This window comes from Pelophylax lessonae (assembly GCF_965119305.1).
Source record: "Pelophylax lessonae genome assembly, chromosome: 2".
Lineage (NCBI taxonomy): Eukaryota > Metazoa > Chordata > Amphibia > Anura > Ranidae > Pelophylax > Pelophylax lessonae.
The window spans coordinates 594,835,423-594,853,613 of NC_138769.1; the positions used below are offsets into that span (position 1 = coordinate 594,835,423).

General features: G+C 41.1%; 1 protein-coding gene across 1 annotated transcript in view; it reads right to left on the minus strand.

Moving 5' to 3' along the window:
* Positions 1-18,191, minus strand: part of NCKAP1L (NCK associated protein 1 like) — a 341,915-nt gene that overhangs the window by 314,965 nt on the left and 8,759 nt on the right. The gene's annotated exons all lie outside the window — the stretch shown is intronic.

An 18,191-nucleotide genomic window follows, 5' to 3' on the forward strand; every position in this document is an offset into this window, starting at 1 on the left:
ATGAAGCCTTTGGGCTGCTGCTCTCTCTGCTTGACCTTACTTTGAATACACACCCAGTATTATGAAAATGTACAGTATTACATATTCACATATTATTTAACAGGACAGCAATTGCCAGACCTCAGACAGCCTCTCACTCCTGATTTGGCTCTAGGATTCATCATCACACAAACTAAGCAAAGAGAAATAAGGGGGTAAATATTAATCCTTCACTGCCAAATTATAATCATTTAAGCCCAACTCTTTATAGGCTTGCATATGCAAGCATGTATTTGTTCTTTTTACTTGGTCTCAAATGCCCCCTCACCTTCCCCATCACATAAATACCCAAGAAAAACACAATTTTATGTATTCATTATAAAAACAAAGAAAAGGATACCAGCATTTTTAGTGTACTTTCCACAGTGGGCTCCCCCCCCCCCCCAATTTTTTGCCTCCATATCATCCCAGTCATCTGTTCGCCCCTGGCTCGTGCCTTGCTTCACAAATGCTGAAGACCCCCATTTCAATAAACTTTTATTGACTTAAAATTGAAATTAAAATGAGTTATATGTCTGTAGCAGGGAGAGCATTGAGCTAGATCTGGGAGTGGGTATATAGGTGAATATGGTGTTTGCACTGGATTATGATGTTCCAGTGTGAGGGGACATCATGGAAGAATATGTTCAATGATTTTTATGTATTGTGCTTAGATGGGAGACACGATATGTAAGACCTCATCTGGAATATGCAGTTCAGTTTTGGGCACCAGTTCTTAAAAGGGATATCGGGGAACTGGAGAAAGTGCAGAGAAGGGTTACCAAACTGATAAGAGGCTTGGAGGAGCTCAGCTATGAGAAAAGATTAGAGGAACTGAATTTATTCTCTCCTCAGAAGAAGATCAACATGTATAAATACATAAGGGGTCCATATAGTGAACTTGGTGTTGAGTTATTCATGTTAAGGTCAATACAGAGGACAAGGGGGCACTGTTTAAGTCTATAGGAAAACAGATTTTGTCTCCAAATACGGAAAGGTTTCTTCACCGTAAAAGCTGTAAAAATATGGAATAGACTCCCTCCAGATGTGGTTCTGGCCAGCTCACTAGATTGCTTTAAAAAAGGCCTGGATTCTTTCCTGGGTGTATATAATATAACTGGGTACTAATATTTATAGGTAAAATTGATCCAGGGAATATTTGATTGCCTCTCGGGGGATCAGGAAGGAATTATTTCCCCTGCTGTAGCAAATTGTATCATGCTTTGCTGGGGTTTTTTCGCCTTCCTCTGGATCAACTGCGGGTATAGGATTGTGTATATGGGATTGTATGGTTGGGTTTTCTTTACTGTTTTTTTTTTTTTTTTTTTTTAATTGGTTGAGCCAGATGGACTTTTGTCTTTTTTCAACCTGACTAACTATGTAACTATGTAGACCATCCTTGAGGGAAGATTACCCCAGTCTAGTTTTGTTTTTTCCAACCCTGTTTTATTTATTTTTTTATTTCCTTTCCATCAGAGGTGTAACTAGAACTTTCAGGGCCCTGATACAAGAATCCATAAAGGTCCCCCTGACCTGACTTCTTTTGGGGCCCTTTCCTCGCGTCCTGGGGCTAAGGTTGCCACCTTTTCTTCAAGCCAATGCATACAATTTATACATAAATAACATTTCTAATCATATTGAGTTAGTACAGGGCCCCTCCATAGCGACCACTTATTAAATCAGAGTCCCTTTATATGATGCACATTACTATATGAATAGTGGTGGAAACCTTCAATCCATTCCAAAATGTGTTGTGCTAATATCCAATTCAAAAGTACTTAATGAGTAGGATATTAGCCAAACACATTATTGAATGGATCAGAGGTTTCCACCACTATTCATATAGTATTATGTGTATCAAGATTGTACAGTATATACAATATGTTTAAATAAGATCAGCGTGTTTTAATACTTGGATTACCTTTGAGTGTTTCCACCATCATTCATAATTATTTAGTTTTTGAGGTGTTGGACCTCATATCATATCGAGTTTTTCATTTTTTTTAGATCAGAGACTCCTTATATCAGTGAACCCCCTTAAGAAATGAACAATTGGTCTCTAAAGAGGGATTGCTGATATTTGGGGACTCTGATCTAATGGGGGAGTCTCTAAGGGGGGTGCTAAAGGGACTCTCATCTAATGGGGGTCTGTATCTAATGAGGGATGATTTAAGGTGACTGATGTAATAGGTGCTCTAAAGGGGGAGGGGCTGATATAAGCAGACTCTAATCTAATGGGAGGTCTCTAAGGGGGGTGAGGACTGGTGATATAATGTTGGTCAAAAAGATCAGAAGTCACCACCCACAGAGACCCCCCCCCCCCCCATTAGCTCAGAGTCCTCTTATATCACGCTCCCCCTTAGAGCCCTTCATTACATCAGAGGGGCTCCCTTTATATCAGCCCCTCCTGGCCCCTAAAGACCCCCATTAGATTTCCTTACAAGCAGAACTGAGAGCTGCTGCAAGTCAAATGTGGGAACTGGAATTTGGGGGGGTGGAGCTGGGAGGTGGAATATCTCAGCTCTGCTGCTCTAGCCGTGTTTTGGCCTCTCCTACAGTGGCAGAACTCCAGGGCCCAGTCGCAAGTGCGACTTTTGTGACCCTGGTAGTTCCGCCACTGCTTACCATATCATATATGGTAATGTTGTAATTGTAAAGACTTCTCGTCAAGAATTGTGGGGACTTTTGGTATTCGCTTGCTTTTTGCTTTAAATAAACATATTATGTGAAAAAAAATTAGTTCTAAAAATGTTATAAACTAGGTGAAACGAGGCGTCCTGGATATATTTCTTTACATGCCTGATCACTTCTTGTCAAATGTAAGTGTATTTTAGCTTGTCTTAAATGAAATTGTTTGTATGTATTCACACTATGGGGCTTGCCCATTTCAATTTACCTCCTGTATGAGTGCATAGAGAGAGAACGTGGAGGAAAAAGGGGTACTATACCCAAACAGAGGAGACTGTTCAGTGATATCTTCATGCTTTCCAGCCCCTCAGAGGGTAGAACCTTCTGGTGAGGGCGGACTAGGAGGGGGCGCACTAGTGGAGACACTGGTTCACTGATTGGTTGTTATTAGCACCAGTCACGCGTCCACCGTAGGATTGTACACATTTATGGACTTATGAATTGTGTTATGAACTTAGTTATCGAGCCATTTAGGATTTTATTCACACAGGATTTCTAGACGTTTTATGCACGTAGCGCCTTGTTTCACAGTGTTTATTATTATTATGGGATTAGGTTTTTTTGCACTTTAGCAGTTAGCACTTTATTGTATAATCATGTTTTTTTGATGTTCAATTTATTTTCATGAAATGGGCTTTCTGACAGTTCGTTAGTTTTGAGTAACATTCACACAGTTAAAAAGCATTGGTGTTTTATGTTTATAATTTAACATTTAAAGGGACAGGTACATTATTAATTTATCATAACACACATTGCCTTATCATAGCGCTTTCTCTCCCCCAAACATTCTTACACCAGCCAGGGGAATGAGACATCTTTACCATCATTATCTTACCTGACCTTGGGTACTGTCTAGATATTGGAATCCAACGGAGCAGCGCCATATCCACTTTATTCCTTTTTTCTATATTTACTCTATCTTTGGATAAAAGTTTGAGTGGATGCAGCATCACTTTTTTCTTATTATCCAATAAAGCTTTATCTCCACAATGTGTCCTGTGTCTTATCTATTAATCGTCGCAATTCATCATATGCGTGTCCCAAAAAAGAAAAAACTTATATAGGAGGACACATGTGATGATGAATGATGAAGATTAATAGAAGACTCAGAGACATTGTGGAGATAAAGCTTTTTTGAACCCATTTGTTTTTCACGGTTCAGAAATTCTTGTAAGAGTTTGGGACAATAAACACATAAGGAGATACAGACCATTGGATGACATGGGACTGTCTTGGTTTATATAGCAATGGATGATTAGGATAAAATTTTGTTGATATCCACCAGGGGGCATTTTAAATGTATCTGGCTGCTGTGGGAGTGAATTTTGGGACTCAATGTGTGCTTGTTAACATCTGACTATTTGTCTTTGATATACGACAATGGCACTCTTAGCTTCACCCTGCATAAAGATTTTCCAGTTCGGAGGACCACAATCTAAGTGCCACCAGACTGAGAGCTATTGTCGCTGGGTATCGTTAACTACATACCTATCCCTTTATACCCCAAATCAATAACTGCCACCAAATATTTGTATCCTAAAATATCAAATATTCACAATATCAGTGATAACAATTATGACTTAGAATAAATGTATGTAGCACACACTGCCATCACAGAGAGGTATATCCAAAAATGTACCATATGGTAGCGCTTTTCTAAGAGACAGAGATTGTCTAAGTTCTGTGTTAGTGCATTAGAGACAATATTACCACTTTTCAAACTATAGTTTATTAATAGAAAACGTAAAGCGATCCAAAAAATATTTAGATAAGAAAAGTATTACAAAAGTAAAAGAGACAATAATGCAACAGAAAAACAAAACAGGTTTAAAAGTTCCTGGGGAAGGTGCTGACAGAAATGCTCTTACCAATGAGAAGGTCTGAGGAGTGACCGATGGGATGTCACAGTCTTTTATGAGTATTCACCTATCACAACCCTAAATATAATTTTCTACATATATTAGTACCTTGGAATACCTATAGGTTGCATTCTGGTATTGCCTATTTCACCTGTGGAAGGTAATGGGTCTAATCCACCTTGGATAGTGATATCTGGGATTAAAATACTGCTAATTAATTGATACATGTAAATATGTCTTTATTCTGCCAGCACCATTATTATCTCAAGAGTTATGAAATACACTGAAATTTTGATTCTCAATGATGAGATAGACAGATGAGATAGATGAGATGAGATATTCGCTAACTGCTCTACCTAAACTATTTACGATGGATGGTTAGCCAGGACAGTTATCTGTTTAAGATTAGCAATTATTTAAGGTAGTTTTAAAGGCTCAAGGTTTTTTACCTTCATGCATTCTACCTTCCAGCCCCCCCCCCCCAATACTCTCCTGAGCTCCCTCTTGATCCATTGATGTGTACGAGAGCTGAGCTTCTCTCAGGTCTCTCATTACTCATTGGCTGAGGCAGCAGCGGGAGCCATTGGTTCCTGCTACTGTCAATCACACCCAGTGAGCCAACCGCGGCTCTGTGTGTCTTATGGAGCCACTGGCTGAAGAGGAGGAGCAGCGGGGGACCTAAAAAGAGGAGCATTGGGGCTGCTCTGTGCAAAACGTTATTAATTAAAATTAAAAATGGGTAAATTATATTAATATTTATATAGTATTTGTAGCAATAAATAGAATATCTTCAATAGTAAACAACTTTCCGCGCTATATCTGATTGTGCAAACCTGAAATAATAACGAATTTCAATATACAAAATCATATAGTCAGTAAATAAAAGGCAATATAGTGAAAGTCCAGATTAAATGCTTTCCACATCTCCTCTGTGTAATGCCCCTTTCACACGGGCTCCTCAATGCAGCAGATTCCCCTTGAGCAGGCGGATGACAGGTCCTGTCGGCTCCGCTGTGCAGAATGGACACGGACACAGTCCCGCTCTCCTCTATGGCGAAATGGGATGAAAATGGACCGTCTGTCCATTTCCATTTGATCCGATCCACCAGACGGATAGAAAATAGGATGTCTGGTTTTTGCGGGCAGGGTCAGATCGGATAGCGGTGGGTGTCATCCCCCACTCCATAGAGGAGACTGGAGGGTCCAGTCGGGTCCGCCTAAAAAACTGACAGGCAGACCTGATCGGATAGCCCGTGTGCAAGACCCCTCAATAGTAGAATGATTACCTTTGATCAAATCTTGCAATCACTGTGTGAGCCGTCACCATCTGTGAGAAGAGGACTCGCATACGCATATAAATGATCATCACATCACCAAGGGGTCTGAACCGCCCTGAACCGCCCTGCTGGTTAGAGCTCTCTAATGTGTCCAACAAGCAGCAGCATCAGTGTCAACCATATAGTTCACAGGGTTCAACATAAAAACAAAGAAAGATCCACATAGTGTAAATCTCGACAAAAACTTTTATTGCACTTCAACCACTTGTGGACCGGAAGGTTTTACCCCCTTAATGACCAGGTCATTTTTTGCAATACGGAACTGTGTTACTTTAACTGACAATTGTGTGGTCCTGCAATGCTGTATTCAAAAGAAAAAGAAAGAAGGATGTCCTTTATTTCCCACAAATAGAGCTTTCTTTTGGAGTGGATAGATTTATGTCATTTTTATTTATTTCTTTTTTTTACTAGTAATGGCGGTGATCAGCGATTTTAGTGGGACTGCGACATTGTGGCGACAGATTGGACACCTAACTGACACTTTTGACACTTTTGAGGGGGCCAGTGACATCATTACAGTATTCAGTGCTAAAAATATGCACTGTTACTGTACTAATGACACTGGCAGGAAAGGGGGTGCTTGCTAACTGTGCGGGGGATGGACTCAGTGGATGAACATAGAGATCTGTGTTCCTGAATAGCAGGAACACAGGATCCCTGTGTTTATCTGTGACAAAACGGTGGTCTGCCTTGTTTACATTGGCAGACCGCAATTCTGTCTCTATGGGGAGCGATTGCGGGTGGCTGTCGGACCAGCTGATTGTCTCCCCCTCTGGTTTATCAGCGCACGCGTCTCCCCCCCTACTGGCTACTACATTGTTTTAAGTAAAAGTAAAAGTGCGGCGGCTGGACGGCAAGTGGTTAAAGTATAAAACCTACTCACATAAATACAGTAACCAAATGCTTGTATAGGAAAAAAAACATCCCCGGGCTGTGTAGCAACAATTTCAGACAGTACTTTATACTATCCAGGAAGGCATGGCAACTTCTCATGCGTTTTCTCTGTGGCGTTAGCTGGGCTGAGCTAATGCATGCAACCTTACCACGCCTTTCTGGTTTGTTAATTGCATACAATACGGTTTAAAATCTTTGCTACACAGCCCGGAGATGTTTTTGCTATACAAGCGCTTAATTACTGTATTTATGTGAGTAGGTTTTATACTTTAAAGTGCAATAAAAGTTTTTATCTACACTATGTGGCTTTTTCCATCTTTGATTTTATGTTGAACCCTGTGAACTATATTGTTGCAACTGATGCTGCTGCTTGTTGGAGAGCGGAACACATTAGAGCCCTAACCAGCAGGACGGTTCAGATCCCTTGGTGATGTGATGATCATTTTTTATGCGTATATGATTCTGTAGTTGAGTCTTCTCGCTCTGGTTAGTAGGAGAATGGTGACATGATGACGGCTCGCGGGGTGATTGCAAGATTTGATCAAATGTAATCCTTCTACCATTAACGCAGCGGTATTGTGGAAATAATTTAATTAAGACTTTCACTATATTACCTTTTATTTACGGACTATATGATTTTGTATATTGAATTAAGTTATTATTTCAGGTTTTCACAATATCACATATAGTGCGGCAAGTTGTTTGTTATTGGTATTATGTAGTTTGTCTGACTATTTCTTGCCAGCAGCTAGAGCATTAAACCTGCCAGCACTTTCCCTGAACGTTTTTAGATAAAATATCTGCAACAGTGATACTGGCAGCGATAAAAATCTGAAAGAGGTCTATACTTCCTGAGCATACAATCAAAAACAGTGCTGCGCCAGAAACACTAATAAATTCTTATTAACACAATGAGAAGTGTATATAAAAAAAGTTTAAAAATAAAAAGTCCATAGATCATAAACAGGTCTTAAATCAGCATAATAATCCACCATCCGTGCAGGCAAACAATATATGTGCTAAGTGCTTCTCCTCCACCCGTGCAATCAAGCCGCTCACCTTACATTCTGACCCCTGTGTCACCAGTGGGTCAGAATCAGCGGTTCCCCTCTGGGGATTAAGTAAGGCTGGCCATACATGTTCAATTTTTGTTGTACAATTTTCTGTTAGATCTACCACAAACCACATAATGTGGTGTCAAAGCTAAACAACACTTTCACTTGTATCTAATTAGGCAGACCTTCGTACTACATACTTGAAGGTAAATTTCAAGAAAATTGTACAGAAAATTGTAAGAAAATTGTATCGTGTATGGCCAGCCTAAAGGTCCAGTGGTGTGTATGGCTGAACTTCCCTTTAGCCTGCTTATAGAGCCTCGGATACCAATCATTGATATGTCAGGAGATCTGAGAAAGGCAAAATCTAGTGCTCTCTTTTTGGATAGACATTTAATGAATCATAAGACATGATAAAAACTAACAAACAAGGCATTTCAGCAGTGTGGGCTGTTCCAGCATAAAACCTAGGTATCCCTGTACCCCTTCTAATGGAATGATTGTGACGTCAGCATGCAGGGTCCGTCCCCTGTACGCGTTACATCATGCGTTGACCCCTACTGAGGAAGTCAGTGCATTACTTTTTTTGATTATTTTTTTATTTTTGTGTAGTGAAAACACAGTATTAGTGATATTCAGCACCTTTGGTTTTCAAATTCTTTTAGTTTTAGTTAATTTAGCACATTAAATTGCGCTGATTAATTTTAGACATTAATTTGGTATACTTCCTGAACACTAAAAAAAGAAAAGCATTTTATATATATTGTCTGTGGGTGAGGTTCCCCCACTTCCTGTCTGGTAAAACATTGTTAGCAGGAGTCCCAGATACAGTATCTCACAAAAGTGAGTACACCCCTCACATTTTTTATATCTTTTCATGTGACAACACTGAAGAAATGACACTTTGCTACAATATGTAAAGTAGTGAGTGTACAGCTTGTATAACAGTGTAAATTTGCTGTCCCCTCAAAATAATTTAACACACAGCCATTAAGGTCTAATTCGCTGACAACAACAGCGAGTACACCCCTAAGTGAAAATGTCCAAATTGGGCCCAATTAGCCATTTTCCCTCCCCTGTGTCATGTGACTCATTAGTGTTACAAGGTCTCAGGTGTGAATGGAGAGCAGGTGTGTTAAATTTTGTGTTATCGCTCTCACTCTCTCTTACTGGTCACTGGAAGTTCAACATGGCACCTTATGGCAAAGAACTCTCTGAGGATCCGAAAAAAAGAATTGTTGCTCTACATAAAGATGGCCTAGGCTATAAGAAGATTGCCATGACCCTGAAAGCAGCACGTGGCCAAGACCATACAGCAGTTTAACTGGACAGGTTCCACTCAGAACAGCCCTTGTCATGGTCGACCAAAGAAGTTGAGTGCATGTGCTCAGCGTCATATTCAGAGGTTGTCTTTGGGAAAAAGATGTATGAGTGCAGCCAGCATTGCTGCAGAGGTTGAAGGGGTGGGGGGGATCAGCCTGTCAGTGCTCAGACCATACGCCGCACACTGCATCAAATTGGTCTCCATGGCTGTCGTCCCAGAAGGAACCTCTTCTAAAGATGATGCACAAGAAAGCCTGCAAACAGTTTGCTGAAGACAAGCAGACTAAGGACATGGATTAATGGAACCATGTCCTGTGGTCTGATGAGACCAAGATAAACTTATTTGGTTCAGATGGTGTCAAGCTTGTGTGGCGGCAACAAGGTAAGGAGTACAAAGACAAACGTGTCTTGCCTACAGTCAAGCATGGTGGTGGGAGTGTCATGGTCCAGGGCTGCATGAGTGCTGCCGACACTGGGGAGCTACAGTTCATTGAGGGAACCATAAATGCCAACATGTACTGTGACATACTGAAGCAGAGCATGATCCCCTCCCTTCGGAGACTGGGCCGCAGGGCAGTATTTCAACAGAACGACCCCAAGCAGCTGGTTCAGTCAGCTGGCTCCAGCTTGGTGGCTCTGGTTTTTTCCTACAGTCTCCTTTCCACAGTCCACCCACGTATTATGCCAGCAGATTGCAGAGAAAACAAACCATGTCTTTTAGCACAGCCCTCTTCCCCCAGCAGTGTGTGGACTGTGGAAAGGAGACTGTAGGACAAAACCAGAGCCACCAAGCTGAAGCCAGCTACTGAGCCCCGCACAGCACACCTGATAGGAGGATACTCCATGGATACGGAGGAAATACCATTATAAAGGAGTTGGGCTTGCAGTTCCTATATCCCTGTGGATATTTGCTTTGCTGGTTTAAGGATACTTCCATGCCATTTTGATGTGGCCATAGGGTAAGAGGCAGTGTGTTTGGTGTTGGTGGTGGGTCCATCTGCACTTCTGCCTGACTGACCGGATTGTTTTCATCCACTCATAGCTACATGCAAGAGTTCTGTGGACTTTCTGAGGGGTTTAGCGCTGCACCTTCCTTTTTATATTATGTAATTTATGTTTTATCTTACACATGTCACATGGGGTACCAGCATCCAATCAGATAGCTGCCCCTGTGACCCAGGAAACCATAGAGGAACTAGGTTCCTCTCAACTTTCTCTTTATCTGCAATGCTGTTGTGTTTGCGTGCCCCTGCAGTTGAGAAAGTAGACCTACATGTCGATTGACAGACTGAAAAAAACTTGGTCATCTAGAAACATTGTGCTCTAAAATACAAAGGTAACCTATGCTAGAAAATAACCAAATCAGTGCAATAACAAATATTTAAAAAAATGTATATCTAAATTAATTGTGACTGCAGCACTCACTGATTTACACATAAATATGCAATATCAATTGTTTCCAAAAATAATGCTGCAATATCACATAAATCATGAATTCATAAAGAGTACATAATATGATTAAATTAGAGTTCAGTGAGAAATTCAAAGTCTAACTCATATGGTCCATCGTGAATACAAACTTTTCATCCCAAATGTGCACCAGCCACCTTATACAAATAAAGCAGCTTATAAAACATTTAGGCCCTACATCTCAAGAGGTCTAACAGTGCTGTAGAATGATAGATCCCACCTGAATGGATGAATGGCCCAAGCTCCCTACCGCACAGTTTAAAGTGCCTAAAGGCTGTCAAATTTCAGAATGGCATGCCCCACTCAGCCAATGAATCGCTTCATAAAACTGCCTCAGGGATAGTAACACATAGCCAGAAAGAAGCAAGGCAGGAAAATCCCATAGTTACAGTACAGTTAAAACCCAATTTATTTATAAAATTTATGGGTACTCATAAGTAAAATAATATTAAAGCGGAGTTCCAGACTAAAATAGAAATAGGTCTAAACCAATTGAGCACCCAACCCGCCCCTCGTTTTTTGGAGGTCCTTTTTTTCTTTTTTTGCGTTTTGTTCCTTTTTTGTGATTTTCCAGCAGGACCTCTGTCCTGACCTCGCCCGCCGCAGTGTGGTATGTCATCTCCGTATTTTTCGATCTGCCCCTCCTCCTTCCCACCCGCTGCCTTCTGGGAGCTGTGTGTGTCCCAGAAGATGACAGGGCCATTCAGAAAGCACAGCGTGACTCGTGCATGCACAGTAGGAAACCGACTTTGAAGCCTGAATTCTTTTTTCCCTTAGTTGAAATCTGCTGAAGTCAACGCTGAGCTCTGCCCTATGTACATTTTGTCCGGTGGGACAAATTCCAGTGGGTGTGTGGGGCTTGCCGTTTTGAAGTGTGACAGGCTTGAGGCACATCCAACTGTGAGAGAGGGAGCTGGAGCCATCCATCCATAAGATGATTATCAGGCTTTTGCCTGATGACCAATGACAAATATTCAGTATATCCTCAAAATGAACCTTCTCCCATGAATAAAAACAATTAAAATCATTCATGCATTTTGCTGCTTAATTATTGTATTTCATCTGGGACAGAACTGTCTGTTCTCCTATCAAATCTGGAGCTATTGCTATTGCCACAAATTCTTTCAAAGACTATTGAATATCAAAGTGTCTTAAAAGCAGTAGTAAACCATTTGGTGTTTTGTTTTTTGTAACCTGAAAGGTAATGTCATAATGTGCTAGTAATGTGCTAGTAATGTGCTAGTGCAATGAATAAGCACAAGGTGTGAAACGCGTCTGCTGTCCAGTTTGTCTTATGGTCTTGTCTGATGTTGTACCTATGATTTGAAGAAATAAACTCAAGTTTCCAAGTTCCTGGGTCTGGAAGTGCCACTTTTTTCTTCATTTACAGAATGTGCTAGTATGCATTGCATACTAGCACATTATGTTAAATTTACCTGAAAACGAAGCCTTCCAGTGCTAAGCTGTCACGGCTGCAGGCGCTTCCATCTTCATCCGGTTTTCCTTCTGGGTCCGCAGACTCCAGCTGTGTGAATGGCCAGAGCCTCGATGATGTCACTCTCTCGAGGGAGCTGCCATTTATGGTACAGGACTCTGAAGAAACAGCTAAGGTGCCGTTCCCTCAGAGCACATGCAACAGTGATGTGATGTCACCGGGTGCATGTACAGTAAAGATTTCCTAAACGGTGCAAGTTTAGGAGACATTTACAGAACCTATAGGTATATAGATTTAGATACATATCACAATAACAGTTCAACTGTCAGTATTATGATATCCGATTTCTTCTGCTGGCCAGTAGTGATGAACCGAACACTCCCCGGTTCGGTTTGCACCAGAACACCGCGAACAGGGGAAAAGTTTGTTCTAACAAAAAACAAACTCTATTGAAGTCTATGGGACTCAAACGTCAAAAATCAAACAGCTTCATTTTGAAGGTTTAAATGCAAGTTATTGCCCAAAAAAAGTGTATGGGGGTCAGAGTACTGACCTGGGGAACATGTAGCAATGCAAACATTTTTTTAAAACGATCGTTTTTAACCACTTAAGCCCCCATTCCGACCAGGGGGTATTTTGCGATTCGGCACTGCGTGACTTTAACGGACAATTGCGCGGTCGTGCGACGCTGTACCTAAACGAATTTGGCGTCCTTTTTTTCCCACAAACAGAGCTTTCTTTTGGTGGTATTTGATCACCTGTGCGATTTTTTGATCACGCGCTATAAACAAAAAAAGAGCGTCAATTTTGCAAAAATAGCAATATTTTTCACATTTTTTTATATGAAATTCCCCAAAAAAAAAATTTAAAAATCAAAATTTTTTTACTTTTTCGGCCAATTTGTTTTATGCTACCTATGTTTGGTAAAAAAAATCGCAAAAAGCGTATTTTGATTGGTTTGCGCAAAAGTTATTGCGTTTACTAACAAAGGGAAAGATTTCTGTCATTTTTGTTGTTTTTTTTTTTTAACGTGTAATGGCGGCGATCTGCGATTTTTTTTGCGGTACTGCGACATTGGGGCGGACAGATCGGACCCTTGACTGACATTTGTGACACTTTTGGGGTTACCAGTGACATTTCTACAGTAATCAGTGCTATATATATGCACTGTTACTGTAAAAATACACTGGTAGTGAAGGGGTTAACTTTATTTGGGAGGGAGGGGCTGTGTGTATCCCTAGGGGCGTGCTTTCTACTGTGATTGGCTGGGGCTTGAGCTGTATGGACACTGATCAACGGATCTACATACTAGATCCGAGTGATCAGTATCCTAACAGCAAGGAGAATGACAGGTGGCTTGTTTACACAAGCTGCCTGACATTCTCCCTCTCCCCCGCCGATCGCCGAGTGACCGGCGGACATCGGGTCCGCCGGTCACACGCGCGGGGGGGTCCGTGACCACGCGGGAGCGGGAGCGCTCCTCCGGGGGCGCGCGCTCGCTCCCTAGACCCTCACAAGCTAGTGACGTAGCCCTACGTCACTTTGCCTGTGAGGGGCTGACTGCCGACGTAGATCGGCGTTAGGCAGTCGGCAAGTGGTTAAAGGAGCTGTGATTAACTGATTTTAATGAAAGTATGAAAACTAAAAATTCCTTCAAATATCATGCCTGGAGGGTCCCCTTAATTGCCTGTGAAATAGTGCATCTCTACGATGTATGTAGCCTGCTGCAGCAGCAATACTGACATTTCCAAAGGAAAAAATGTCATATACAAATATACATACAAATTTCAAATCACATGTACTTGTCATACAGGTGCAGAAAAATTGGGCTTTTGGTTGTGCCTGAACACCGCAACCCCTCACAGTTACACTTGCTGGCCGTAGGAACAGGCCCTGCTGCTAAAAATTCCATATAAATTTTGAAATCGCATGTACTTGTCATAGAGGTGCAGAAAAATTGGGCCTTGGTTGTTGGTGGTGCCTGAACACCGCAACCCCTCACAGTTACACTTGCTGGCCGTAGGAACAGGCCCTGCTGGTAAAAACTCCATACGAATTTGAAATCGCATGTACTTGTCATACAGGTGCAGAAAAATTGGGCCTTGGTTGTTGGTGGTGCCTGAACACTGTAACCCCTCACAGTTACTCTTGCTGGGTGCAGGAACGGGCCCTGCTGGTAAAAATTCCATACGTATTTCAATTTGCATGTACTTGTCATAGAGGTGCAGAAAAATTGGGCCTTGGTTGTTGGTGGTGCCTGAACACCGCAACCCCTCACAGTTACACTTGCTGGCCGTAGGAACAGGCCCTGCTGCTAAAAATTCCATATAAATTTTGAAATCGCATGTACTTGTCATGCAGGTGCAGAAAAATTGGGCCTTGGTTGTTGGTGTTGCCTGAACGCCGCAACCCATCACAGTTACTCTTGCTGGGCGCAGGAACGGGCCCTGCTGGTAAAAATGTCATACCAATTTGAAATTGGCAAAGATCAAGTGTTGTATGTGTTTTTATCAGTGATCTAGTGGGGGCGCTGTGCTGTCATCTGGGTGTCGGCTATGCAAACCTGCTGGAGTCATGGGGACCTGGAAGGTTAGTATCAGCAGGAACTGAAACTGAAATTGGGCCTTTGGTGTTGGTGGTGCCTGAACACCGTAACCCCTCACAGTTACTCTTGCTGGGTGCAGGAACGGGGCCTGCTGGTAAGAATTCTATATAGATTTGAAATGACATGTACTTGTCATACAGGTGCCAAAAATTGGGCCTTTGCTGTTGGTGGTGCCTGAACACCATAATCCCTCACAGTTACTCTTCCGTACAGGTGCCAAAAATTGGACCTTTGCTGTTGGTGGTGCCTGAACACCGTAACCCATCACAGTTACTCTTGCTGGGCGCAGGAACAGTACCTGCTGGTGAGAATTCCATACAAATTTGAAATCGCATGTACTTGTCATACAGGTGCCAAAAATTGGGCCTTTGTGGTTGGTGGTGCCTAAACACCATAATCCCTCACAGTTACTCTTGCTGGGCGCAGGAACGGGACCTGCTGGTAAGTATTCCATTCAAATTTGAAATTGCATGTACTTGCCATGCAGGTGCATGACCCCTCAGGAAATGAGAGAAGCCTGCTGACGAAATGCATCGGGACTTGGGAACGTAATACGTCACTTCTGGTACTTGGAACGCAGGTGGAACGCGGAACAGCGTCCCCTGCATGAAACCGTTTATCACCCTAGCCAGCCGACTGAATGAGGGAATTTTAACTGTGAGTTACTATATGTTTTTAATAAATGGTATATTTTAACATACCACACCATGAGAAGTTTCTTTATTTATTTATTTTTATTTATTTCAGGTACTTAGATAGCGCTGTCAATTTACACAGCGATTTACATATACATTACACATTCACATCAGTCCCTGCCCTCAAGGAGCTTACAATCTAAGGTCCCTAACTCACATACATACACAGTAGGGCCAATTTTTTTATACAGGATCCAATTAACCTACCAGCATGTCTTTGGAGTCCCCTTCTTTATCCCCTTTATCTACTGCAATGAACAACTCTTTTGATCGCTAATTTTGATTTGTGGACCTGTTGAGGGGAACCCTAAGGATAATCAGTTTACTATTAGGCCTCTTTCACACGGTCCGCCTCCGTAGGCAGATCTGTGCTGCTCAGCGGGGATCGATCCGCGATCCCCGCTGAGCCGGTGGATGACAACTCCGTCTCCGCTTGCAGAGCGGAGAGGGAGGTGTCTCAGCCCCCGCTGCTCTCTATGTCCGCTCTCATCCGATCCGATCCCCAGGACGGATGGAAAATAGGGTTTCCATCCGTCCGGATTTCACGGACAGGATCGGATACGGATGGCAGCGGGTGTCAGCGGAGGTGTCTCCGCTGACATCCGCTGCCCCATAGGGATACATGGAGGATCCGATCAGATCCGCCTAAAAAACTGACAGGCGGATCTGATCGGACCGCCCATGTGAAAGAGCCCTAAATCTGGTGCCTGATTTGATTACCTGTAATGGGGGTCAAATTTATCTGGTAAGCAGTGTGTGCATGAGGATATCGGTGGAGAACTTATTTATTTCACAAGCACGTGTGGTTAATCCACTGTTATTTGAAGGAGAAGTTGCTATTCATCATATACGGACATGTTTTTCCCAATTTTTTCACATGTATCACTTTTTATTTTGTGTATTGATATTTAAAGGAGGAGCAATTGTATACATATGAATTTAAATCTCAATTATTAACTGTGTGTGCAATCACTAGATTTAGAGCCTTACCCTCTGTTCTAATTACTATTTTTAAACTTTTTTTTTTACATCTAGTTTCTGGTTTCCATGCCTAGGCATATTATATCATACATGTTTGCTTCTGGTTTCATTTTTTTTTTTTTATGAATGCATTACCTGTTTTTATATATGCCTGAAGTTCAGTTTTTAAGTTAATTATTCTCATAGAGCTACACTCAAAATTAAAAATGCATCTGAACCAAAATCGAATAAATATGTAAAAATTTAGATAAGTATTTGTAGTCGTCCACCAAAGTATATTGCACAATTCCAACAGTTCTGTAATTTGTACTAGTTATTTCAACAATATTTTTTCTTTTGACTAATATTCAGGTCCAATTTATATACCAATTTATTGTATAGGAATGCACTTATTTCTCATAATTCCCATATTTATTCAAATGAATTATTTATTTTTCCCTCAAGTCAGACAGTTCCACTGAGTTTTCTAGTTAACGAATAGGACATGTGACAAATTATAAATAGTGCCTCATGTGCTAAAGCCTTTTGTAAATTGAAAATATAATTAACAAAAAGGTAAAGTTCAAATAAATATATATGAAATATGTTTATTTATTATACAAATAAATATAGTTAAATTAAAAAATTAAATACATTTCCCAAACAACACAAAGTGGTGGCATTACTGAATTCTTGAAAGTAGTGAATTCTCCCCAAAGAGGTCATGCACATTTGCTAAGGGACATTGTCCTTGTATTTTTAAAAAGATTGGCATTATAAGTAATAATCCTTTTCTATTATTGTTAAATACTTGAGTTGTCCCTTTGACAGAAAAAGAAGTGACTGTATCTTGACTGCACAGGACTTTTCACTTCCTCTTCCTCATAGCTATATTCAGAAAGTAACTGACAGGAAATAAGAATGTGTACATCACACCCACTGACTGCTGAGAAACACAAAGCTCATATACAGTACATCAGCTCCTATACTCATATAGTTCATGTACTTCAGCTCCAAAAGATTTACCCCCCATCATGAACAGGCCATATGTTTGCGATATGACACTGCATTACTATAACTGACAATTGCGCAGTTGTGCGACACTGTACTCAAACAAAAATATATTTTTTCCCACACAAAAAGAGCTCTCTTTTGGTTGTATTCGATCACTTCTGCGTTTTTTTTTTTTTTTTTTGCGCTATAAAACAAAACACCGACAATTTAAAAAAAAAAAAAACATATTTTTAACTTTCAGCTGTAAAACATATCCAAAATAAAAAAATGTAAAAAATCGAATTAATTCATAAAATCAGGCCAATATATATTCTGCCACATACTGTATTTTTGGTAAACAAAATCCCAATTAATGTATATTGATGGTTTGCGCAAAAGTTATAGCGTCTACAAACTATGAGATATATTTTTGGAACTTTTTTTTTTACTAGTAATTGCGGTGAACAGCGACTTATAGCAGGACTGCAACATTGCGGCAGACAATTCGGACACAAAGTGACACTTTTTTGGGAACCAGTGACACTAATACAGTGATCAGTGCTAAAAATATGCACAGTCACTGTACTAATGACACTGGCTGGGAAGGGGTTAACATCAGGAGCGATCAAAGGATTAACTGTGTGCCTAAAATGTGCTTGGTTACTGTAGGGGAGGTGCTTGTACTATAAGAAAGGCAGAGATCCATGTTCCTGCTTTGCAGAAACACAGGATCAATACCTTCCCTACTGACAGAACTGCCTTGTTTACATAAGCAGACTGCCATTTTGCTTGTGTCCTGAACGATCGGCGGGTCCCTGCTGACATCGAGTCTACCAGACCTGCTGATTGTCTCCCCTTG